A 25,788-nucleotide genomic window follows, 5' to 3' on the forward strand; every position below is an offset into this window, starting at 1 on the left:
CCTTAGCCATCTTCGTGTTTAAAGGATGTAGTTGAGGACTTTTTTTTTGGAAAAAAGATCGGTCTCCATGGCCATCTTTGCTTAGGTAGAATAAAAAATGGACTTGGATATTTTTTAGAGCGAAGATCGGTCTCCACAGCCATCTTCGTACTTATAGGAAAGGATATTGTATTATATTTTAAACATGAGGAATTTTAGCTGAGGACTAGATGTAGTAACAGTCATCAATTGATGTGTTCATCCAAGACAAAATAGTTGGTTATGTTTGTGCATTTGTAGACAACCCAGGTATTGAGGTATTGACATTGTTTAATACATTACATTTTTTGTACCTTTTTTTTATATTTTTAACAATATCGAAAGATATTATTAAATATCTAGACTAGATCTTTTGTATAGTAATTACAGTATTTTTAATAGCTATACATTTTTAATTAAACTTTTTGTTGTTTTTTTTTTCTATTTAAAATGCTGAGCATACATAACTAAACTGGAAGAACAGATGAAGTCCAAAATGCTAAAGCAACAGACAACCCAGGTAAATACATATCATAACAGTATAGCAAAGATTTTAAGGAAAGAATTTTGAGAATAAATGTTTTAGATTAAAGCAAAATATTTTGATTAAAAGAAAATTATTTTAGTTGATATATTCAATAACATCCTGCTGATTCACAGACCAAGATAAAGTTCCTCCTGCTGATTTACAGACACTTTTGGTTGCTACTTGTGATTAAGAACTGACTTTGAGTGATAGCAAGAGGATGATTTAAATCGCCGCTTGTGATGAAACGCACACTAATCAACATTTGCACTTGCAGACCAACTAAATAGTTGCAGAGAAACACATTTAATTGATGACTTTACTATCTTTAGCTTAGGACTTTTTAAAAGCGAAGACTGGACTCCTTAGCCATCTTCGTGTTCATAGGAATGATTAATGGAGGAATTCTAAAAGCGAAGACTGGACTCCTTAGCCATCTTCGTGTTCATAGGAATGATTTATGGAGGATATTTAAAAGCGAAGACTGGACTCCTTAGCCATCTTCGTGTTCATAGGAATGATTAACGGAGGAATTTAAAAATCGAAGACTGGACTCCTTAGCCATCTTCGTGTTTAAAGGATGTAGTTGAGGACTTTTTTTTTGGAAAAAAGATCGGTCTCCATGGCCATCTTTGCTTAGGTAGAATAAAAAATGGACTTGGATATTTTTTAGAGCGAAGATCGGTCTCCACAGCCATCTTCGTACTTATAGGAAAGGATATTGTATTATATTTTAAACATGAGGAATTTTAGCTGAGGACTAGATGTAGTAACAGTCATCAATTGATGTGTTCATCCAAGACAAAATAGTTGGTTATGTTTGTGCATTTGTAGACAACCCAGGTATTGAGGTATTGACATTGTTTAATACATTACATTTTTTGTACCTTTTTTTTATATTTTTAACAATATCGAAAGATATTATTAAATATCTAGACTAGATCTTTTGTATAGTAATTACAGTATTTTTAATAGCTATACATTTTTAATTAAACTTTTTGTTGTTTTTTTTTTCTATTTAAAATGCTGAGCATACATAACTAAACTGGAAGAACAGATGAAGTCCAAAATGCTAAAGCAACAGACAACCCAGGTAAATACATATCATAACAGTATAGCAAAGATTTTAAGGAAAGAATTTTGAGAATAAATGTTTTAGATTAAAGCAAAATATTTTGATTAAAAGAAAATTATTTTAGTTGATATATTCAATAACATCCTGCTGATTCACAGACCAAGATAAAGTTCCTCCTGCTGATTTACAGACACTTTTGGTTGCTACTTGTGATTAAGAACTGACTTTGAGTGATAGCAAGAGGATGATTTAAATCGCCGCTTGTGATGAAACGCACACTAATCAACATTTGCACTTGCAGACCAACTAAATAGTTGCAGAGAAACACATTTAATTGATGACTTTACTATCTTTAGCTTAGGACTTTTTAAAAGCGAAGACTGGACTCCTTAGCCATCTTCGTGTTCATAGGAATGATTAATGGAGGAATTCTAAAAGCGAAGACTGGACTCCTTAGCCATCTTCGTGTTCATAGGAATGATTTATGGAGGATATTTAAAAGCGAAGACTGGACTCCTTAGCCATCTTCGTGTTCATAGGAATGATTAACGGAGGAATTTAAAAATCGAAGACTGGACTCCTTAGCCATCTTCGTGTTTAAAGGATGTAGTTGAGGACTTTTTTTTTGGAAAAAAGATCGGTCTCCATGGCCATCTTTGCTTAGGTAGAATAAAAAATGGACTTGGATATTTTTTAGAGCGAAGATCGGTCTCCACAGCCATCTTCGTACTTATAGGAAAGGATATTGTATTATATTTTAAACATGAGGAATTTTAGCTGAGGACTAGATGTAGTAACAGTCATCAATTGATGTGTTCATCCAAGACAAAATAGTTGGTTATGTTTGTGCATTTGTAGACAACCCAGGTATTGAGGTATTGACATTGTTTAATACATTACATTTTTTGTACCTTTTTTTTATATTTTTAACAATATCGAAAGATATTATTAAATATCTAGACTAGATCTTTTGTATAGTAATTACAGTATTTTTAATAGCTATACATTTTTAATTAAACTTTTTGTTGTTTTTTTTTTCTATTTAAAATGCTGAGCATACATAACTAAACTGGAAGAACAGATGAAGTCCAAAATGCTAAAGCAACAGACAACCCAGGTAAATACATATCATAACAGTATAGCAAAGATTTTAAGGAAAGAATTTTGAGAATAAATGTTTTAGATTAAAGCAAAATATTTTGATTAAAAGAAAATTATTTTAGTTGATATATTCAATAACATCCTGCTGATTCACAGACCAAGATAAAGTTCCTCCTGCTGATTTACAGACACTTTTGGTTGCTACTTGTGATTAAGAACTGACTTTGAGTGATAGCAAGAGGATGATTTAAATCGCCGCTTGTGATGAAACGCACACTAATCAACATTTGCACTTGCAGACCAACTAAATAGTTGCAGAGAAACACATTTAATTGATGACTTTACTATCTTTAGCTTAGGACTTTTTAAAAGCGAAGACTGGACTCCTTAGCCATCTTCGTGTTCAAAGGAATGATTAATGGAGGAATTCTAAAAGCGAAGACTGGACTCCTTAGCCATCTTCGTGTTCATAGGAATGATTTATGGAGGATATTTAAAAGCGAAGACTGGACTCCTTAGCCATCTTCGTGTTCATAGGAATGATTAACGGAGGAATTTAAAAATCGAAGACTGGACTCCTTAGCCATCTTCGTGTTTAAAGGATGTAGTTGAGGACTTTTTTTTTGGAAAAAAGATCGGTCTCCATGGCCATCTTTGCTTAGGTAGAATAAAAAATGGACTTGGATATTTTTTAGAGCGAAGATCGGACTCCACAGCTATCTTCGTACTTATAGGAAAGGATATTGTATTATATTTTAAACATGAGGAATTTTAGCTGAGGACTAGATGTAGTAACAGTCATCAATTGATGTGTTCATCCAAGACAAAATAGTTGGTTATGTTTGTGCATTTGTAGACAACCCAGGTATTGAGGTATTGACATTGTTTAATACATTACATTTTTTGTACCTTTTTTTTATATTTTTAACAATGATATCGAAAGATATTATTAAATATCTAGACTAGATCTTTTGTATAGTAATTACAGTATTTTTAATAGCTATACATTTTTAATTAAACTTTTTTTTTTTTTTTTTTCTATTTAAAATGCTGAGCATACATAACTAAACTGGAAGAACAGATGAAGTCCAAAATGCTAAAGCAACAGACAACCCAGGTAAATACATATCATAACAGTATAGCAAAGATTTTAAGGAAAGAATTTTGAGAATAAATGTTTTAGATTAAAGCAAAATATTTTGATTAAAAGATAATTATTTTAGTTGATATATTCAATAACATCCTGCTGATTCACAGACCAAGATAAAGTTCCTCCTGCTGATTTACAGACACTTTTGGTTGCTACTTGTGATTAAGAACTGACTTGGAGTGATAGCAAGAGGATGATTTAAATCGGCGCTCGTGATGAAACGCACACTAATGAACATTTGCACTTGCAGACCAACTAAATAGTTGCGGAGAAACACATTTAATTGATGACTTTACTATCTTTAGCTTAGAACTTTTGAAAAGCGAAGACTGGACTCCTTAGCCATCTTCGTGTTCATAGGAATGATTAATGGAGGAATTCTAAAAGCGAAGACTGGACTCCTTAGCCATCTTCGTGTTCATAGGAATGATTAATGGAGGAATTCTAAAAGCGAAGACTGAACTCCTTAGCCATCTTCGTGTTCATAGGAATGATTTATGGAGGAATTTTAAAAGCGAAGACTGGACTCCTTAGCCATCTTCGTGTTCATAGGAATGATTAACGGAGGAATTTTAAAATCGAAGACTGGACTCCTTAGCCATCTTCGTGTTTAAAGGATGTAGTTGAGGACTTTTTTTTTGGAAAAAAGATCGGTCTCCATGGCCATCTTTGCTTAGGTAGAATAAAAAATGGACTTGGATATTTTTTAGAGCGAAGATCGGACTCCACAGCCATCTTCGTACTTATAGGAAAGGATATTGTATTATATTTTAAACATGAGGAATTTTAGCTGAGGACTAGATGTAGTAACAGTCATCAATTGATGTGTTCATCCAAGACAAAATAGTTGGTTATGTTTGTGCATTTGTAGACAACCCAGGTATTGAGGTATTGACATTGTTTAATACATTACATTTTTTGTACCTTTTTTTTTTTTTTTTTACAATGATATCGAAAGATATTATTAAATATCTAGACTAGATCTTTTGTATAGTAATTACAATATTTTTTAATAGCTATACATTTTTAAGTCAACTTTTTGTTGTTTTTTTTTCTATTTAAAATGCTGAGCATACATAACTAAACTGGAAGAACAGATGAAGTCCAAAATGCTAAAGCAACAGACAACCCAGGTAAATACATATCATAACAGTATAGCAAAGATTTTAAGGAAAGAATTTTGAGAATAAATGTTTTAGATTAAAGCAAAATATTTTGATTAAAAGATAATTATTTTAGTTGATATATTCAATAACATCCTGCTGATTCACAGACCAAGATAAAGTTCCTCCTGCTGATTTACAGACACTTTTGGTTGCTACTTGTGATTAAGAACTGACTTGGAGTGATAGCAAGACTGGACTCCTTAGCCATCTTCGTGTTCATAGGAATGATTAATGGAGGAATTCTAAAAGCGAAGACTGGACTCCTTAGCCATCTTCGTGTTCATAGGAATGATTTATGGAGGAATTTTAAAAGCGAAGACTGGACTCCTTAGCCATCTTCGTGTTCATAGGAATGATTAACGGAGGAATTTTAAAATCGAAGACTGGACTCCTTAGCCATCTTCGTGTTTAAAGGATGTAGTTGAGGACTTTTTTTTTGGAAAAAAGATCGGTCTCCATGGCCATCTTTGCTTAGGTAGAATAAAAAATGGACTTGGATATTTTTTAGAGCGAAGATCGGACTCCACAGCCATCTTCGTACTTATAGGAAAGGATATTGTATTATATTTTAAACATGAGGAATTTTAGCTGAGGACTAGATGTAGTAACAGTCATCAATTGATGTGTTCATCCAAGACGAAATAGTTGGTTATGTTTGTGCATTTGTAGACAACCCAGGTATTGAGGTATTGACATTGTTTAATACATTACATTTTTTGTACCTTTTTTTTATATTTTTAACAATGATATCGAAAGATATTATTAAATATCTAGACTAGATCTTTTGTATAGTAATTACAGTATTTTTAATAGCTATACATTTTTAATTAAACTTTTTTTTTTTTTTTTTTCTATTTAAAATGCTGAGCATACATAACTAAACTGGAAGAACAGATGAAGTCCAAAATGCTAAAGCAACAGACAACCCAGGTAAATACATATCATAACAGTATAGCAAAGATTTTAAGGAAAGAATTTTGAGAATAAATGTTTTAGATTAAAGCAAAATATTTTGATTAAAAGATAATTATTTTAGTTGATATATTCAATAACATCCTGCTGATTCACAGACCAAGATAAAGTTCCTCCTGCTGATTTACAGACACTTTTGGTTGCTACTTGTGATTAAGAACTGACTTGGAGTGATAGCAAGAGGATGATTTAAATCGGCGCTCGTGATGAAACGCACACTAATGAACATTTGCACTTGCAGACCAACTAAATAGTTGCGGAGAAACACATTTAATTGATGACTTTACTATCTTTAGCTTAGAACTTTTGAAAAGCGAAGACTGGACTCCTTAGCCATCTTCGTGTTCATAGGAATGATTAATGGAGGAATTCTAAAAGCGAAGACTGGACTCCTTAGCCATCTTCGTGTTCATAGGAATGATTAATGGAGGAATTCTAAAAGCGAAGACTGAACTCCTTAGCCATCTTCGTGTTCATAGGAATGATTTATGGAGGAATTTTAAAAGCGAAGACTGGACTCCTTAGCCATCTTCGTGTTCATAGGAATGATTAACGGAGGAATTTTAAAATCGAAGACTGGACTCCTTAGCCATCTTCGTGTTTAAAGGATGTAGTTGAGGACTTTTTTTTTGGAAAAAAGATCGGTCTCCATGGCCATCTTTGCTTAGGTAGAATAAAAAATGGACTTGGATATTTTTTAGAGCGAAGATCGGACTCCACAGCCATCTTCGTACTTATAGGAAAGGATATTGTATTATATTTTAAACATGAGGAATTTTAGCTGAGGACTAGATGTAGTAACAGTCATCAATTGATGTGTTCATCCAAGACAAAATAGTTGGTTATGTTTGTGCATTTGTAGACAACCCAGGTATTGAGGTATTGACATTGTTTAATACATTACATTTTTTGTACCTTTTTTTTTTTTTTTTTACAATGATATCGAAAGATATTATTAAATATCTAGACTAGATCTTTTGTATAGTAATTACAATATTTTTTAATAGCTATACATTTTTAAGTCAACTTTTTGTTGTTTTTTTTTCTATTTAAAATGCTGAGCATACATAACTAAACTGGAAGAACAGATGAAGTCCAAAATGCTAAAGCAACAGACAACCCAGGTAAATACATATCATAACAGTATAGCAAAGATTTTAAGGAAAGAATTTTGAGAATAAATGTTTTAGATTAAAGCAAAATATTTTGATTAAAAGATAATTATTTTAGTTGATATATTCAATAACATCCTGCTGATTCACAGACCAAGATAAAGTTCCTCCTGCTGATTTACAGACACTTTTGGTTGCTACTTGTGATTAAGAACTGACTTGGAGTGATAGCAAGACTGGACTCCTTAGCCATCTTCGTGTTCAAAGGAATGATTAATGGAGGAATTCTAAAAGCGAAGACTGGACTCCTTAGCCATCTTCGTGTTCATAGGAATGATTTATGGAGGATATTTAAAAGCGAAGACTGGACTCCTTAGCCATCTTCGTGTTCATAGGAATGATTAACGGAGGAATTTAAAAATCGAAGACTGGACTCCTTAGCCATCTTCGTGTTTAAAGGATGTAGTTGAGGACTTTTTTTTTGGAAAAAAGATCGGTCTCCATGGCCATCTTTGCTTAGGTAGAATAAAAAATGGACTTGGATATTTTTTAGAGCGAAGATCGGACTCCACAGCTATCTTCGTACTTATAGGAAAGGATATTGTATTATATTTTAAACATGAGGAATTTTAGCTGAGGACTAGATGTAGTAACAGTCATCAATTGATGTGTTCATCCAAGACAAAATAGTTGGTTATGTTTGTGCATTTGTAGACAACCCAGGTATTGAGGTATTGACATTGTTTAATACATTACATTTTTTGTACCTTTTTTTTATATTTTTAACAATGATATCGAAAGATATTATTAAATATCTAGACTAGATCTTTTGTATAGTAATTACAGTATTTTTAATAGCTATACATTTTTAATTAAACTTTTTTTTTTTTTTTTTTCTATTTAAAATGCTGAGCATACATAACTAAACTGGAAGAACAGATGAAGTCCAAAATGCTAAAGCAACAGACAACCCAGGTAAATACATATCATAACAGTATAGCAAAGATTTTAAGGAAAGAATTTTGAGAATAAATGTTTTAGATTAAAGCAAAATATTTTGATTAAAAGATAATTATTTTAGTTGATATATTCAATAACATCCTGCTGATTCACAGACCAAGATAAAGTTCCTCCTGCTGATTTACAGACACTTTTGGTTGCTACTTGTGATTAAGAACTGACTTGGAGTGATAGCAAGACTGGACTCCTTAGCCATCTTCGTGTTCATAGGAATGATTAATGGAGGAATTCTAAAAGCGAAGACTGGACTCCTTAGCCATCTTCGTGTTCATAGGAATGATTTATGGAGGAATTTTAAAAGCGAAGACTGGACTCCTTAGCCATCTTCGTGTTCATAGGAATGATTAACGGAGGAATTTTAAAATCGAAGACTGGACTCCTTAGCCATCTTCGTGTTTAAAGGATGTAGTTGAGGACTTTTTTTTTGGAAAAAAGATCGGTCTCCATGGCCATCTTTGCTTAGGTAGAATAAAAAATGGACTTGGATATTTTTTAGAGCGAAGATCGGACTCCACAGCCATCTTCGTACTTATAGGAAAGGATATTGTATTATATTTTAAACATGAGGAATTTTAGCTGAGGACTAGATGTAGTAACAGTCATCAATTGATGTGTTCATCCAAGACAAAATAGTTGGTTATGTTTGTGCATTTGTAGACAACCCAGGTATTGAGGTATTGACATTGTTTAATACATTACATTTTTTGTACCTTTTTTTTTTTTTTTTTACAATGATATCGAAAGATATTATTAAATATCTAGACTAGATCTTTTGTATAGTAATTACAATATTTTTTAATAGCTATACATTTTTAAGTCAACTTTTTGTTGTTTTTTTTTCTATTTAAAATGCTGAGCATACATAACTAAACTGGAAGAACAGATGAAGTCCAAAATGCTAAAGCAACAGACAACCCAGGTAAATACATATCATAACAGTATAGCAAAGATTTTAAGGAAAGAATTTTGAGAATAAATGTTTTAGATTAAAGCAAAATATTTTGATTAAAAGATAATTATTTTAGTTGATATATTCAATAACATCCTGCTGATTCACAGACCAAGATAAAGTTCCTCCTGCTGATTTACAGACACTTTTGGTTGCTACTTGTGATTAAGAACTGACTTGGAGTGATAGCAAGACTGGACTCCTTAGCCATCTTCGTGTTCATAGGAATGATTAATGGAGGAATTCTAAAAGCGAAGACTGGACTCCTTAGCCATCTTCGTGTTCATAGGAATGATTTATGGAGGAATTTTAAAAGCGAAGACTGGACTCCTTAGCCATCTTCGTGTTCATAGGAATGATTAACGGAGGAATTTTAAAATCGAAGACTGGACTCCTTAGCCATCTTCGTGTTTAAAGGATGTAGTTGAGGACTTTTTTTTTGGAAAAAAGATCGGTCTCCATGGCCATCTTTGCTTAGGTAGAATAAAAAATGGACTTGGATATTTTTTAGAGCGAAGATCGGACTCCACAGCCATCTTCGTACTTATAGGAAAGGATATTGTATTATATTTTAAACATGAGGAATTTTAGCTGAGGACTAGATGTAGTAACAGTCATCAATTGATGTGTTCATCCAAGACAAAATAGTTGGTTATGTTTGTGCATTTGTAGACAACCCAGGTATTGAGGTATTGACATTGTTTAATACATTACATTTTTTGTACCTTTTTTTTATATTTTTAACAATGATATCGAAAGATATTATTAAATATCTAGACTAGATCTTTTGTATAGTAATTACAGTATTTTTAATAGCTATACATTTTTAATTAAACTTTTTTTTTTTTTTTTTTCTATTTAAAATGCTGAGCATACATAACTAAACTGGAAGAACAGATGAAGTCCAAAATGCTAAAGCAACAGACAACCCAGGTAAATACATATCATAACAGTATAGCAAAGATTTTAAGGAAAGAATTTTGAGAATAAATGTTTTAGATTAAAGCAAAATATTTTGATTAAAAGATAATTATTTTAGTTGATATATTCAATAACATCCTGCTGATTCACAGACCAAGATAAAGTTCCTCCTGCTGATTTACAGACACTTTTGGTTGCTACTTGTGATTAAGAACTGACTTGGAGTGATAGCAAGAGGATGATTTAAATCGGCGCTCGTGATGAAACGCACACTAATGAACATTTGCACTTGCAGACCAACTAAATAGTTGCGGAGAAACACATTTAATTGATGACTTTACTATCTTTAGCTTAGAACTTTTTAAAAGCGAAGACTGGACTCCTTAGCCATCTTCGTGTTCATAGGAATGATTAATGGAGGAATTCTAAAAGCGAAGACTGGACTCCTTAGCCATCTTCGTGTTCATAGGAATGATTAATGGAGGAATTCTAAAAGCGAAGACTGAACTCCTTAGCCATCTTCGTGTTCATAGGAATGATTTATGGAGGAATTTTAAAAGCGAAGACTGGACTCCTTAGCCATCTTCGTGTTCATAGGAATGATTAACGGAGGAATTTTAAAATCGAAGACTGGACTCCTTAGCCATCTTCGTGTTTAAAGGATGTAGTTGAGGACTTTTTTTTTGGAAAAAAGATCGGTCTCCATGGCCATCTTTGCTTAGGTAGAATAAAAAATGGACTTGGATATTTTTTAGAGCGAAGATCGGACTCCACAGCCATCTTCGTACTTATAGGAAAGGATATTGTATTATATTTTAAACATGAGGAATTTTAGCTGAGGACTAGATGTAGTAACAGTCATCAATTGATGTGTTCATCCAAGACAAAATAGTTGGTTATGTTTGTGCATTTGTAGACAACCCAGGTATTGAGGTATTGACATTGTTTAATACATTACATTTTTTGTACCTTTTTTTTTTTTTTTTTACAATGATATCGAAAGATATTATTAAATATCTAGACTAGATCTTTTGTATAGTAATTACAATATTTTTTAATAGCTATACATTTTTAAGTCAACTTTTTGTTGTTTTTTTTTCTATTTAAAATGCTGAGCATACATAACTAAACTGGAAGAACAGATGAAGTCCAAAATGCTAAAGCAACAGACAACCCAGGTAAATACATATCATAACAGTATAGCAAAGATTTTAAGGAAAGAATTTTGAGAATAAATGTTTTAGATTAAAGCAAAATATTTTGATTAAAAGATAATTATTTTAGTTGATATATTCAATAACATCCTGCTGATTCACAGACCAAGATAAAGTTCCTCCTGCTGATTTACAGACACTTTTGGTTGCTACTTGTGATTAAGAACTGACTTGGAGTGATAGCAAGACTGGACTCCTTAGCCATCTTCGTGTTCATAGGAATGATTAATGGAGGAATTCTAAAAGCGAAGACTGGACTCCTTAGCCATCTTCGTGTTCATAGGAATGATTTATGGAGGAATTTTAAAAGCGAAGACTGGACTCCTTAGCCATCTTCGTGTTCATAGGAATGATTAACGGAGGAATTTTAAAATCGAAGACTGGACTCCTTAGCCATCTTCGTGTTTAAAGGATGTAGTTGAGGACTTTTTTTTTGGAAAAAAGATCGGTCTCCATGGCCATCTTTGCTTAGGTAGAATAAAAAATGGACTTGGATATTTTTTAGAGCGAAGATCGGACTCCACAGCCATCTTCGTACTTATAGGAAAGGATATTGTATTATATTTTAAACATGAGGAATTTTAGCTGAGGACTAGATGTAGTAACAGTCATCAATTGATGTGTTCATCCAAGACGAAATAGTTGGTTATGTTTGTGCATTTGTAGACAACCCAGGTATTGAGGTATTGACATTGTTTAATACATTACATTTTTTGTACCTTTTTTTTTTTTACCATGATATCGAAAGATATTAAATATCTAGACTAGATCTTTTGTATAGTAAGTACAGTATTTTTAATAGCTATACATTTTTAATTAAACTTTTTGTTGTTTTTTTTTTCTATTTAAAATGCTGAGCATACATAACTAAACTGGAAGAACAGATGAAGTCCAAAATGCTAAAGCAACAGACAACCCAGGTAAATACATATCATAACAGTATAGCAAAGATTTTAAGGAAAGAATTTTGAGAATAAATGTTTTAGATTAAAGCAAAATATTTTGATAAAAAGAAAATTATTTTAGTTGATATATTCAATAACATCCTGCTGATTCACAGACCAAGATAAAGTTCCTCCTGCTGATTTACAGACACTTTTGGTTGCTACTTGTGATTAAGAACTGACTTTGAGTGATAGCAAGAGGATGATTTAAATCGCCGCTTGTGATGAAACGCACACCAATCAACATTTGCACTTGCAGACCAACTAAATAGTTGCAGAGAAACACATTTAATTGATGACTTTACTATCTTTAGCTTAGGACTTTTTAAAAGCGAAGACTGGACTCCTTAGCCATCTTCGTGTTCATAGGAATGATTAATGGAGGAATTCTAAAAGCGAAGACTGGACTCCTTAGCCATCTTCGTGTTCATAGGAATGATTTATGGAGGAATTTTAAAAGCGAAGACTGGACTCCTTAGCCATCTTCGTGTTCATAGGAATGATTAACGGAGGAATTAAAAAATCGAAGACTGGACTCCTTAGCCATCTTCGTGTTTAAAGGATGTAGTTGAGGACTTTTTTTTTGGAAAAAAGATCGGTCTCCATGGCCATCTTTGCTTAGGTAGAATAAAAAATGGACTTGGATATTTTTTAGAGCGAAGATCGGTCTCCACAGCCATCTTCGTACTTATAGGAAAGGATATTGTATTATATTTTAAACATGAGGAATTTTAGCTGAGGACTAGATGTAGTAACAGTCATCAATTGATGTGTTCATCCAAGACAAAATAGTTGGTTATGTTTGTGCATTTGTAGACAACCCAGGTATTGAGGTATTGACATTGTTTAATACATTACATTTTTTGTACCTTTTTTTTATATTTTTAACAATATCGAAAGATATTATTAAATATCTAGACTAGATCTTTTGTATAGTAATTACAGTATTTTTAATAGCTATACATTTTTAATTAAACTTTTTGTTGTTTTTTTTTTCTATTTAAAATGCTGAGCATACATAACTAAACTGGAAGAACAGATGAAGTCCAAAATGCTAAAGCAACAGACAACCCAGGTAAATACATATCATAACAGTATAGCAAAGATTTTAAGGAAAGAATTTTGAGAATAAATGTTTTAGATTAAAGCAAAATATTTTGATTAAAAGATAATTATTTTAGTTGATATATTCAATAACATCCTGCTGATTCACAGACCAAGATAAAGTTCCTCCTGCTGATTTACAGACACTTTTGGTTGCTACTTGTGATTAAGAACTGACTTTGAGTGATAGCAAGAGGATGATTTAAATCGCCGCTTGTGATGAAACGCACACTAATCAACATTTGCACTTGCAGACCAACTAAATAGTTGCAGAGAAACACATTTAATTGATGACTTTACTATCTTTAGCTTAGGACTTTTTAAAAGCGAAGACTGGACTCCTTAGCCATCTTCGTGTTCATAGGAATGATTAATGGAGGAATTCTAAAAGCGAAGACTGGACTCCTTAGCCATCTTCGTGTTCATAGGAATGATTTATGGAGGAATTTTAAAAGCGAAGACTGGACTCCTTAGCCATCTTCGTGTTCATAGGAATGATTAACGGAGGAATTTAAAAATTGAAGACTGGACTCCTTAGCCATCTTCGTGTTTAAAGGATGTAGTTGAGGACTTTTTTTTTGGAAAAAAGATCGGTCTCCATGGCCATCTTTGCTTAGGTAGAATAAAAAATGGACTTGGATATTTTTTAGAGCGAAGATCGGTCTCCACAGCCATCTTCGTACTTATAGGAAAGGATATTGTATTATATTTTAAACATGAGGAATTTTAGCTGAGGACTAGATGTAGTAACAGTCATCAATTGATGTGTTCATCCAAGACAAAATAGTTGGTTATGTTTGTGCATTTGTAGACAACCCAGGTATTGAGGTATTGACATTGTTTAATACATTACATTTTTTGTACCTTTTTTTTATATTTTTAACAATATCGAAAGATATTATTAAATATCTAGACTAGATCTTTTGTATAGTAATTACAGTATTTTTAATAGCTATACATTTTTAATTAAACTTTTTGTTGTTTTTTTTTTCTATTTAAAATGCTGAGCATACATAACTAAACTGGAAGAACAGATGAAGTCCAAAATGCTAAAGCAACAGACAACCCAGGTAAATACATATCATAACAGTATAGCAAAGATTTTAAGGAAAGAATTTTGAGAATAAATGTTTTAGATTAAAGCAAAATATTTTGATTAAAAGAAAATTATTTTAGTTGATATATTCAATAACATCCTGCTGATTCACAGACCAAGATAAAGTTCCTCCTGCTGATTTACAGACACTTTTGGTTGCTACTTGTGATTAAGAACTGACTTTGAGTGATAGCAAGAGGATGATTTAAATCGCCGCTTGTGATGAAACGCACACTAATCAACATTTGCACTTGCAGACCAACTAAATAGTTGCAGAGAAACACATTTAATTGATGACTTTACTATCTTTAGCTTAGGACTTTTTAAAAGCGAAGACTGGACTCCTTAGCCATCTTCGTGTTCATAGGAATGATTAATGGAGGAATTCTAAAAGCGAAGACTGGACTCCTTAGCCATCTTCGTGTTCATAGGAATGATTTATGGAGGATATTTAAAAGCGAAGACTGGACTCCTTAGCCATCTTCGTGTTCATAGGAATGATTAACGGAGGAATTTAAAAATCGAAGCCTGGACTCCTTAGCCATCTTCGTGTTTAAAGGATGTAGTTGAGGACTTTTTTTTTGGAAAAAAGATCGGTCTCCATGGCCATCTTTGCTTAGGTAGAATAAAAAATGGACTTGGATATTTTTTAGAGCGAAGATCGGTCTCCACAGCCATCTTCGTACTTATAGGAAAGGATATTGTATTATATTTTAAACATGAGGAATTTTAGCTGAGGACTAGATGTAGTAACAGTCATCAATTGATGTGTTCATCCAAGACAAAATAGTTGGTTATGTTTGTGCATTTGTAGACAACCCAGGTATTGAGGTATTGACATTGTTTAATACATTACATTTTTTGTACCTTTTTTTTATATTTTTAACAATATCGAAAGATATTATTAAATATCTAGACTAGATCTTTTGTATAGTAATTACAGTATTTTTAATAGCTATACATTTTTAATTAAACTTTTTGTTGTTTTTTTTTTCTATTTAAAATGCTGAGCATACATAACTAAACTGGAAGAACAGATGAAGTCCAAAATGCTAAAGCAACAGACAACCCAGGTAAATACATATCATAACAGTATAGCAAAGATTTTAAGGAAAGAATTTTGAGAATAAATGTTTTAGATTAAAGCAAAATATTTTGATTAAAAGAAAATTATTTTAGTTGATATATTCAATAACATCCTGCTGATTCACAGACCAAGATAAAGTTCCTCCTGCTGATTTACAGACACTTTTGGTTGCTACTTGTGATTAAGAACTGACTTTGAGTGATAGCAAGAGGATGATTTAAATCGCCGCTTGTGATGAAACGCACACTAATCAACATTTGCACTTGCAGACCAACTAAATAGTTGCAGAGAAACACATTTAATTGATGACTTTACTATCTTTAGCTTAGGACTTTTTAAAAGCGAAGACTGGACTCCTTAGCCATCTTCGTGTTCAAAGGAATGATTAATGGAGGAATTCTAAAAGCGAAGACTGGACTCCTTAGCCATCTTCGTGTTCATAGGAATGATTTATGGAGGATATTTAAAAGCGAAGACTGGACTCCTTAGCCATCTTCGTGTTCATAGGAATGATTAACGGAGGAATTTAAAAATCGAAGACTGGACTCCTTAGCCATCTTCGTGTTTAAAGGATGTAGTTGAGGACTTTTTTTTTGGAAAAAAGATCGGTCTCCATGGCCATCTTTGCTTAGGTAGAATAAAAAATGGACTTGGATATTTTTTAGAGCGAAGATCGGACTCCACAGCTATCTTCGTACTTATAGGAAAGGATATTGTATTATATTTTAAACATGAGGAATTTTAGCTGAGGACTAGATGTAGTAACAGTCATCAATTGATGTGTTCATCCAAGACAAAATAGTTGGTTATGTTTGTGCATTTGTAGACAACCCAGGTATTGAGGTATTGACATTGTTTAATACATTACATTTTTTGTACCTTTTTTTTATATTTTTAACAATGATATCGAAAGATATTATTAAATATCTAGACTAGATCTTTTGTATAGTAATTACAGTATTTTTAATAGCTATACATTTTTAATTAAACTTTTTTTTTTTTTTTTTTCTATTTAAAATGCTGAGCATACATAACTAAACTGGAAGAACAGATGAAGTCCAAAATGCTAAAGCAACAGACAACCCAGGTAAATACATATCATAACAGTATAGCAAAGATTTTAAGGAAAGAATTTTGAGAATAAATGTTTTAGATTAAAGCAAAATATTTTGATTAAAAGATAATTATTTTAGTTGATATATTCAATAACATCCTGCTGATTCACAGACCAAGATAAAGTTCCTCCTGCTGATTTACAGACACTTTTGGTTGCTACTTGTGATTAAGAACTGACTTGGAGTGATAGCAAGAGGATGATTTAAATCGGCGCTCGTGATGAAACGCACACTAATGAACATTTGCACTTGCAGACCAACTAAATAGTTGCGGAGAAACACATTTAATTGATGACTTTACTATCTTTAGCTTAGAACTTTTGAAAAGCGAAGACTGGACTCCTTAGCCATCTTCGTGTTCATAGGAATGATTAATGGAGGAATTCTAAAAGCGAAGACTGGACTCCTTAGCCATCTTCGTGTTCATAGGAATGATTAATGGAGGAATTCTAAAAGCGAAGACTGAACTCCTTAGCCATCTTCGTGTTCATAGGAATGATTTATGGAGGAATTTTAAAAGCGAAGACTGGACTCCTTAGCCATCTTCGTGTTCATAGGAATGATTAACGGAGGAATTTTAAAATCGAAGACTGGACTCCTTAGCCATCTTCGTGTTTAAAGGATGTAGTTGAGGACTTTTTTTTTGGAAAAAAGATCGGTCTCCATGGCCATCTTTGCTTAGGTAGAATAAAAAATGGACTTGGATATTTTTTAGAGCGAAGATCGGACTCCACAGCCATCTTCGTACTTATAGGAAAGGATATTGTATTATATTTTAAACATGAGGAATTTTAGCTGAGGACTAGATGTAGTAACAGTCATCAATTGATGTGTTCATCCAAGACAAAATAGTTGGTTATGTTTGTGCATTTGTAGACAACCCAGGTATTGAGGTATTGACATTGTTTAATACATTACATTTTTTGTACCTTTTTTTTTTTTTTTTTACAATGATATCGAAAGATATTATTAAATATCTAGACTAGATCTTTTGTATAGTAATTACAATATTTTTTAATAGCTATACATTTTTAAGTCAACTTTTTGTTGTTTTTTTTTCTATTTAAAATGCTGAGCATACATAACTAAACTGGAAGAACAGATGAAGTCCAAAATGCTAAAGCAACAGACAACCCAGGTAAATACATATCATAACAGTATAGCAAAGATTTTAAGGAAAGAATTTTGAGAATAAATGTTTTAGATTAAAGCAAAATATTTTGATTAAAAGATAATTATTTTAGTTGATATATTCAATAACATCCTGCTGATTCACAGACCAAGATAAAGTTCCTCCTGCTGATTTACAGACACTTTTGGTTGCTACTTGTGATTAAGAACTGACTTGGAGTGATAGCAAGACTGGACTCCTTAGCCATCTTCGTGTTCATAGGAATGATTAATGGAGGAATTCTAAAAGCGAAGACTGGACTCCTTAGCCATCTTCGTGTTCATAGGAATGATTTATGGAGGAATTTTAAAAGCGAAGACTGGACTCCTTAGCCATCTTCGTGTTCATAGGAATGATTAACGGAGGAATTTTAAAATCGAAGACTGGACTCCTTAGCCATCTTCGTGTTTAAAGGATGTAGTTGAGGACTTTTTTTTTGGAAAAAAGATCGGTCTCCATGGCCATCTTTGCTTAGGTAGAATAAAAAATGGACTTGGATATTTTTTAGAGCGAAGATCGGACTCCACAGCCATCTTCGTACTTATAGGAAAGGATATTGTATTATATTTTAAACATGAGGAATTTTAGCTGAGGACTAGATGTAGTAACAGTCATCAATTGATGTGTTCATCCAAGACGAAATAGTTGGTTATGTTTGTGCATTTGTAGACAACCCAGGTATTGAGGTATTGACATTGTTTAATACATTACATTTTTTGTACCTTTTTTTTTTTACCATGATATCGAAAGATATTAAATATCTAGACTAGATCTTTTGTATAGTAAGTACAGTATTTTTAATAGCTATACATTTTTAATTAAACTTTTTGTTGTTTTTTTTTTCTATTTAAAATGCTGAGCATACATAACTAAACTGGAAGAACAGATGAAGTCCAAAATGCTAAAGCAACAGACAACCCAGGTAAATACATATCATAACACTATAGCAAAGATTTTAAGGAAAGAATTTTGAGAATAAATGTTTTAGATTAAAGCAAAATATTTTGATTAAAAGATAATTATTTTAGTTGATATATTCAATAACATCCTGCTGATTCACAGACCAAGATAAAGTTCCTCCTGCTGATTTACAGACACTTTTGGTTGCTACTTGTGATTAAGAACTGACTTGGAGTGATAGCAAGAGGATGATTTAAATCGCCGCTCGTGATGAAACGCACACTAATGAACATTTGCACTTGCAGACCAACTAAATAGTTGCGGAGAAACACATTTAATTGACTTTACTATCTTTAGCTTAGGACTTTTTAAAAGCGAAGACTGGACTCCTTAGCCATCTTCGTGTTCATAGGAATGATTAATGGAGGAATTCTAAAAGCGAAGACTGGACTCCTTAGCCATCTTCGTGTTCATAGGAATGATTTATGGAGGAATTTTAAAAGCGAAGACTGGACTCCTTAGCCATCTTCGTGTTCATAGGAATGATTAATGGAGGAATTCTAAAAGCGAAGACTGGACTCCTTAGCCATCTTCGTGTTCATAGGAATGATTTATGGAGGAATTTTAAAAGCGAAGACTGGACTCCTTAGCCATCTTCGTGTTCATAGGAATGATTAACGGAGGAATTTTAAAATCGAAGACTGGACTCCTTAGCCATCTTCGTGTTTAAAGGATGTAGTTGAGGACTTTTTTTTTGGAAAAAAGATCGGTCTCCATGGCCATCTTTGCTTAGGTAGAATAAAAAATGGACTTGGATATTTTTTAGAGCGAAGATCGGACTCCACAGCCATCTTCTTACTTATAGGAAAGGATATTGTATTATATTTTAAACATGAGGAATTTTAGCTGAGGACTAGATGTAGTAACAGTCATCAATTGATGTGTTCATCCAAGACGAAATAGTTAGTTATGTTTGTGCATTTGTAGACAACCCAGGTATTGAGGTATTGACATTGTTTAATACATTACATTTTTTGTACCTTTTTTTTTTTTTACCATGATATCGAAAGATATTAAATATCTAGACTAGATCTTTTGTATAGTAATTACAGTATTTTTTAATAGCTATACATTTTTAAGTCAACTTTTTGTTGTTTTTTTTTCTATTTAAAATGCTGAGCATACATAACTAAACTGGAAGAACAGATGAAGTCCAAAATGCTAAAGCAACAGACAACCCAGGTAAATACATATCATAACAGTATAGCAAAGATTTTAAGGAAAGAATTTTGAGAATAAATGTTTTAGATTAAAGCAAAATATTTTGATTAAATGAAAATTATTTTAGTTTATATGTTCAATGACATCCTGCTGATTCACAGTTCAAGATAGACTAGGCTACATCCTGCTGGTTAGACCATGATAAAGTACATCCTGCTGATTCAGAGACCAAGATAAAGAACATCCTGCTGATTCACAGACCAAGATAAAGTTCCTCCTGCTGATTTACAGACACTTGTATGGGCTGCTACTTGTGATTAAGAGCTGACTTCAAATGATAGCAAGAGGATGATTTAAGGTATTGACATTGTTTATTACATTACATATTTTGTACCATTTTTTTTTTACAATGTTATCGAAAGATAACATTAAATATCTAGATCTTTTGTATTTTTTAATAGCTTTACATTTTTAAGTAAACTATTTGAAGTCCAAATGCTAAAGCAACAGACAACCCAGGTAAATACATATTGTTGGGTGGACTCGGGGTCGCCCTTAATATCCCGAAACTCAAAATCTCAGTATTCACCGGGATTCGAACCCTAGGACCTCAGGATCGGAAGCCAAGCGCTTAACCACTTGACCATCACGTCCTCTATTACCCATAGACGCTTAGTTAAAAAATGTGCATTATTCTGAGACATATTCAGTCTCTTCACACAGCATTTATAGAGCCTGAACAATTCTTGAGAATCTAGAAATAGCGGTAAAAATTCCAATTTCTCTTTAACTTGACATCTTAGGTATGGCAACCTAACACTCTATTTATCCTATATTATATTTTTCAGATGAAGATAGAGAGTAAGCTACATCCTATTACTCTAGAAAAAGAACAGTCTACAGATGAATGGAACTAGCTCCTTTGGGCTTGAAAAATCCATATATCAAAAAATATGCAGCTAGTCAGTCTCTCAAGTTATTTGAATAGGTAAGTTTTTCTTCTTAATACTTTGATTATTTTAAAATTAACTTCATTGCTTCTTTTGATGTGTAGGCCTATATACAGAACAGGCAAACTGTAACATGACAGGTAATCTTCAGAAAAGCAAGTAATTTTTAAATTTTTTTTTTCACTAATAATTTAAGCATGTTAATTAAGTATGTCAGTTTCAATGTTCCAATAACATTTAAGAATAATTTTCTTAGTTCTCTCAATGTTTAATAATAATTTTTGTTTCCTTTGTATAAATTTGATATTTAGTTCTTATTTTATATTTAGAAAGAGATTAGTCAAGAGTGTCCAAACTAGTTTAGTAAATATTTCATTAACCAGAGATATATAAACTCAAATTATTTGGTTAAGTAGTCTGGTGCTCTATTCACTCATCACATATTTTTCAGATTAAGTAGTGGAGCATACAGATGGAGTAACAGGCAAGAAGTAGAGATATCAAGAACTGTGCAGTAAGCATATCCAAATCTTTATTCTTTTGGCTCAAAATGTGCTTCTAAATTCAACAATTAGCTTCATTATGTGCACACAATTCAGAATAGTCTAGGTATAAAACTACAGATAAACATCAGAAAAGCATGTATTTTTTTTTATACCTGTTGTTTATTGGCATGCTGAGAATATGTTTGTTTTCAATGTTCAAATAACTTTTTAACATTTTAATAATAGTTTTGTAAGTTATTTCTCTCAATATTTGTTTTCTAGTTTGTATAGTTTTGATAGGAATTAGTACCTTTTTCTTTGTATTTATAGAACTAGATTAATTCAAGGGACCAAACTGAATTAGTACATATTCCATTATCTCTACTAAAAATCAAACTGGTCATCTTTGATGCTCAATCCATTTATCATTAGATTAAAAAATTTTCAGATCAAGTTGCAGAGCACAATCGATCTTTAGCATCCAGCATACAGTTTAATGGAACAATTATCTACTTAGAACAAACTATAGAAGCTACATGTCCACAAGTTGTTGTTTTTTTCCTTTAAGGCAAGTAGTCTTTTAAATTAATAATAATTATCTATAATAAGCAAAATTGTATTTTTTCTTAATATATGCATAGTACAGAACGTGCAAGCTATGAAAATGATTATACAATAGAGCAAAGCAAGTATTATAATTTTACTTTTCTTGTTGCTGTTGATCTGTTGTTATGCATGCTCATTGAGAATGCTTTTCTTTCCAATAACATTTGAAGAATAACAATTTCATTCAGTCCCATAACATTGTTTTTCAGCTAGAACAATTTAGAAGTAATCAACAAGCTCAGTAAAAATGTCATTATCTTCAGCAAGATTGAAACATATTCTTGGTTAGACTGCCTAATGTTTTATCCATATATCATTTCAATCATTATCACATTTTTGAATTTTGCAGTTCAGGTGTCTGAGTACATTCTAGCACTATAAAGCAGCATACAGACGAATAAAACCATGATCTACCAGGGACAGGCAAAATAAACAAAAATAACACGTTAAGAATCACAGCAAAGATGTCCAAAAGATTTTCTTCCTTAAGGCAAGTAATTTTCTAAAGTACTATAATTTAGGTATATAAAATTAAATTTTGTTTCTTTTGACCAATGAACAGAACAGCGGAATTGAAATTATTGATAAAACTCAACAAAGCAAGTTAAATCTTTTTTTGTTTAGATTTATGCATGCTAATTTGAGAATATGTATTATGTTTCAATAACATTCTAAGAATATTTCTACTAATGCTTTTGTAATTTATTTTCCACTTTTGCATAAGTTTGATATAAGTTCATCTCCTGGCATAGCATTTATAGAGCACAATCCTGAGTATGCAACTATCTAAGTTCATTTAAACACAAATTTGGTTAGACAGCCCAATGCTCTTTTCATACATTTAATAATATTCTTCAGATCAAGTTGCAGAGATCTAAATGTTTCATGCAAAAAGAAAGAAAGAAAAAAAAAAGCATGCAGGGAAATGAAACCATCATCTAATAGGGATATGCAAAATATAACAATCACAGCAAGGAATTTTTATTCTATAAGGTGAGTAGTCTTTTAAAATACTATGTTTTAGCTGTATATACTTAACTGTTTCTTTCAATGTATGCATTGCATATGAATGGTAGGAAACTCCAGCAAAGCAAGTAATCTTTTTTTCTCATATTTTCTCTTCTTTGTGTTTTTTTGTGCATGTTCAACTAAACATAAAGAATAATTTTTAAAAAGTTGTCAACATGTTATTATAATTAATAGAGATAGAATAATTCATTAGTTCAGTACATTTCAGTATCACTAAGACTTTCAATTCATTCTCTTTGATTTGGCTGCTAAATGTTCTTTTTTTTTTTTCATTTTTCAGTTGGAGATCCAATTAGAAATATATCAGCATACAGTAAAATGAAGCCATCTCCTAGGAGTAACAGGCTACATATAAAGATATGTACAGCAAGATGTCTAATAGTTGCTTAGTTGAAGTCACATTTTACTGGGCCTTCAAAATACTTTGATTTAACTTATTTAAAATCAGATTCTTTTGATATATATGCATAATTTGGAACAGATTAGCTAAGAAACTACAGGTAAATATCAGCAAAACGTAATTTATTTTTTTAATCTTTAGGTTTCATGCATGCCAATTAGTGTGTTTTCAGTGTTCTAATAAATTAAACTAATTTTATTTTAATGATTAGTTTTGTATGCTGGTAATCAATAAAACTCCCATAGATAAACAGAGTAAATACAGAACTTTTTAAATTCAATAATATAAATACTAATGTAGTACAATTTCCAATATCTCCATTTTTAAGTTGACTAGTTCTTGTTTTTTTCTGTTACAAATGCTGATCATAGGAACTAAATTGGAAGAACAGATGAAGTCCAACAGAATAGTAAGGATTTTGAGGCAAGTATTTTATGACTATAGTTCTAAATGAAATAGCAAAGTTATCTAAAAAAAATATTTTAAGGTAATATATAATATTCAGTTGTTTTGGACTACTGGTAACTAAGACGTGACTTAGGAAGACAGCCAAGATTTTGATTTAAGGTGTTGACATTGTTCTATATATTATTTATTTTGTCACATCTGTACTGTCTTTTGAATAGTAGTTACCACAGTATTATTTAATTATAGCTATACATTTTAAAGTTAACACGTTGTTTTTTTTTCTATTTCAAATGCTCTGCATACATAACTAAACAGGAAGAATGGATGAAGTCCAAAACTCAAAAGCAACAGGATAGCGAGGATTTTGAGGTAAGTGTTTTTATAAAAATAATTATAAATAAAATATAAATTTTTTATGAAAAAAAAATAAATTTAGGTAATATATTTAGTTGTTTTGATTTACAGACCAAGATGAAGTACATCCTGCGGACTTAAGACCAAAATAAAGTACATCCTGCGGACTTACAGTTCAAAATAAAGTACATCCTGCGGACTTACAGATCAAAATAAAGTACATTCTGCTGATTTCCAGACACTTGCATGGGCTGCTTGTAATAAAAAGTGTCTTTAAATGATAGCCAAGATGAAACTTTTCAAAATTATTTATTAGCATAGACAAGAAATGAATAAATAAAAACATCTGGTAGGCCTAATTAATTATTTTGTTTGATACCACCAAGGGAAACAAATCCTTCAGTATTCACAGATACAGATATTTCACCCTCACACATTTTCAGATTAATTTGATAATATATGATTATTTACTCTACCTAACCAGGAGCATGCTGGGCCCATAACCCAGAGGTTCATGGATCGGAACCTTGCTATGCTACCACTTAATAAAGTAGAAAAGCAACACTTGATAACCACAAGTAAGGACACCAGATTCATGAGGGAATTTATTTCGACTTTGTTAACACACGATACATAACAATCCAACATTAAATCTCTTAATCAAGGGGAATCATTACAGATACTTATATGTCAAGGGCAGGTATGGTGAGAGTGATTGTGTTATTTCTTTGTACTATTTAAGTATGAAAGAGTTATATCCCTTTGTTTATTTCTTCGTGTTATTTCTTTGTACTATTTAAGTATGAAAGAGTTATATCCCTTTGTTTATTTCTTCTCTTCCAGTATACACGTGATGCCTTTGAATGGGAGTTTCCCTTGGTTGATAGAGTGAATTGGTAGTTTGTTAGTTGTATTATGTTCCTGGACTGGTGTTGTATGTATAAATTATACATTGAAGTTTGATATCATTATTTGTGCTCTTTTGATTTTCTAAGCAGTAAAGTATCATTATTATTCCATTGATTTAGTGTTATTCTGGAGTTGGAGTTCATATATATTTAATAGTAATTGATCCTAATTGTATAACAATTCTCAAGCCCCTATCGAGCCATAGGAACTAAGTCCAGCCAAGCCTGACATTATATAAACAATGACAACGTGAATCAATTTAAAAAATACACTAGTCAAATAATTATTTGTAATTGATATCAAATCAGGGAAATAAATTGTACACTATTGATATACTTTTTTTGAGCAGAGTTCTTCCCCTTTAGTTAAGTTTTTTTTTTTTAAACGGAATTTTTATAATTTGCTTGTTTAAAAATCTTATTATAGAATGAAGCTGTAGGTGAGTTTTAACTCCATTTTTAATGGTCTCAAGTAAAAAAAAAAGCTAAAGATGATGAAAAGGTCATTTGTTTTGTGGTCCACAGTTAACAACATATATTTTAATAACAGTAAAAGAATTACAACTTTATAGTTTATTAGCAGTAAAACATTATAAACCATTAGTCATTGTGCTTGCCACATGACACACTGCTTCTTTTTGATTCTTTAAATAGCACATATATTTGAGGCTTAGAATTTAGTTCACATTTCCCTTGACAACTCATAAGGAGTTTATAACTTTTTTAAAAATGTCAATTGGGAGTTTCTAAATTGTTCAAAGCTTCTTAAGAGAACTCATTAAAAGT

The 25,788-nt window shown here is 31.8% G+C and overlaps 3 long non-coding RNA genes across 3 annotated transcripts; all 3 read left to right on the forward strand.

Annotated features, from left to right (window-relative positions):
* Nucleotides 1-2,879: 2,879 nt before the first annotated feature.
* LOC129926040 (uncharacterized) lies at nt 2,880-7,204 on the forward strand. The gene is made up of 3 exons (XR_008777724.1): nt 2,880-3,837; nt 3,978-5,966; nt 6,107-7,204. It is a non-coding gene; the product is annotated as an uncharacterized LOC129926040 (long non-coding RNA).
* Nucleotides 7,205-19,721: 12,517 nt separating this feature from the next.
* LOC129925642 (uncharacterized) lies at nt 19,722-21,860 on the forward strand. Its single transcript, XR_008777327.1, has 5 exons — nt 19,722-19,883; nt 20,024-20,220; nt 20,711-20,850; nt 21,264-21,326; nt 21,746-21,860. It is a non-coding gene; the product is annotated as an uncharacterized LOC129925642 (long non-coding RNA).
* Nucleotides 21,861-23,860: 2,000 nt separating this feature from the next.
* Nucleotides 23,861-25,110, forward strand: LOC129925643 (uncharacterized). The gene is made up of 2 exons (XR_008777328.1): nt 23,861-24,109; nt 24,206-25,110. It is a non-coding gene; the product is annotated as an uncharacterized LOC129925643 (long non-coding RNA).
* The last annotated feature ends 678 nt before the right edge of the window (nt 25,111-25,788 follow it).

Source organism: Biomphalaria glabrata, chromosome 4, assembly GCF_947242115.1.
Source record: "Biomphalaria glabrata chromosome 4, xgBioGlab47.1, whole genome shotgun sequence".
In the NCBI taxonomy this organism is placed as follows: Eukaryota; Metazoa; Mollusca; class Gastropoda; family Planorbidae; genus Biomphalaria; species Biomphalaria glabrata.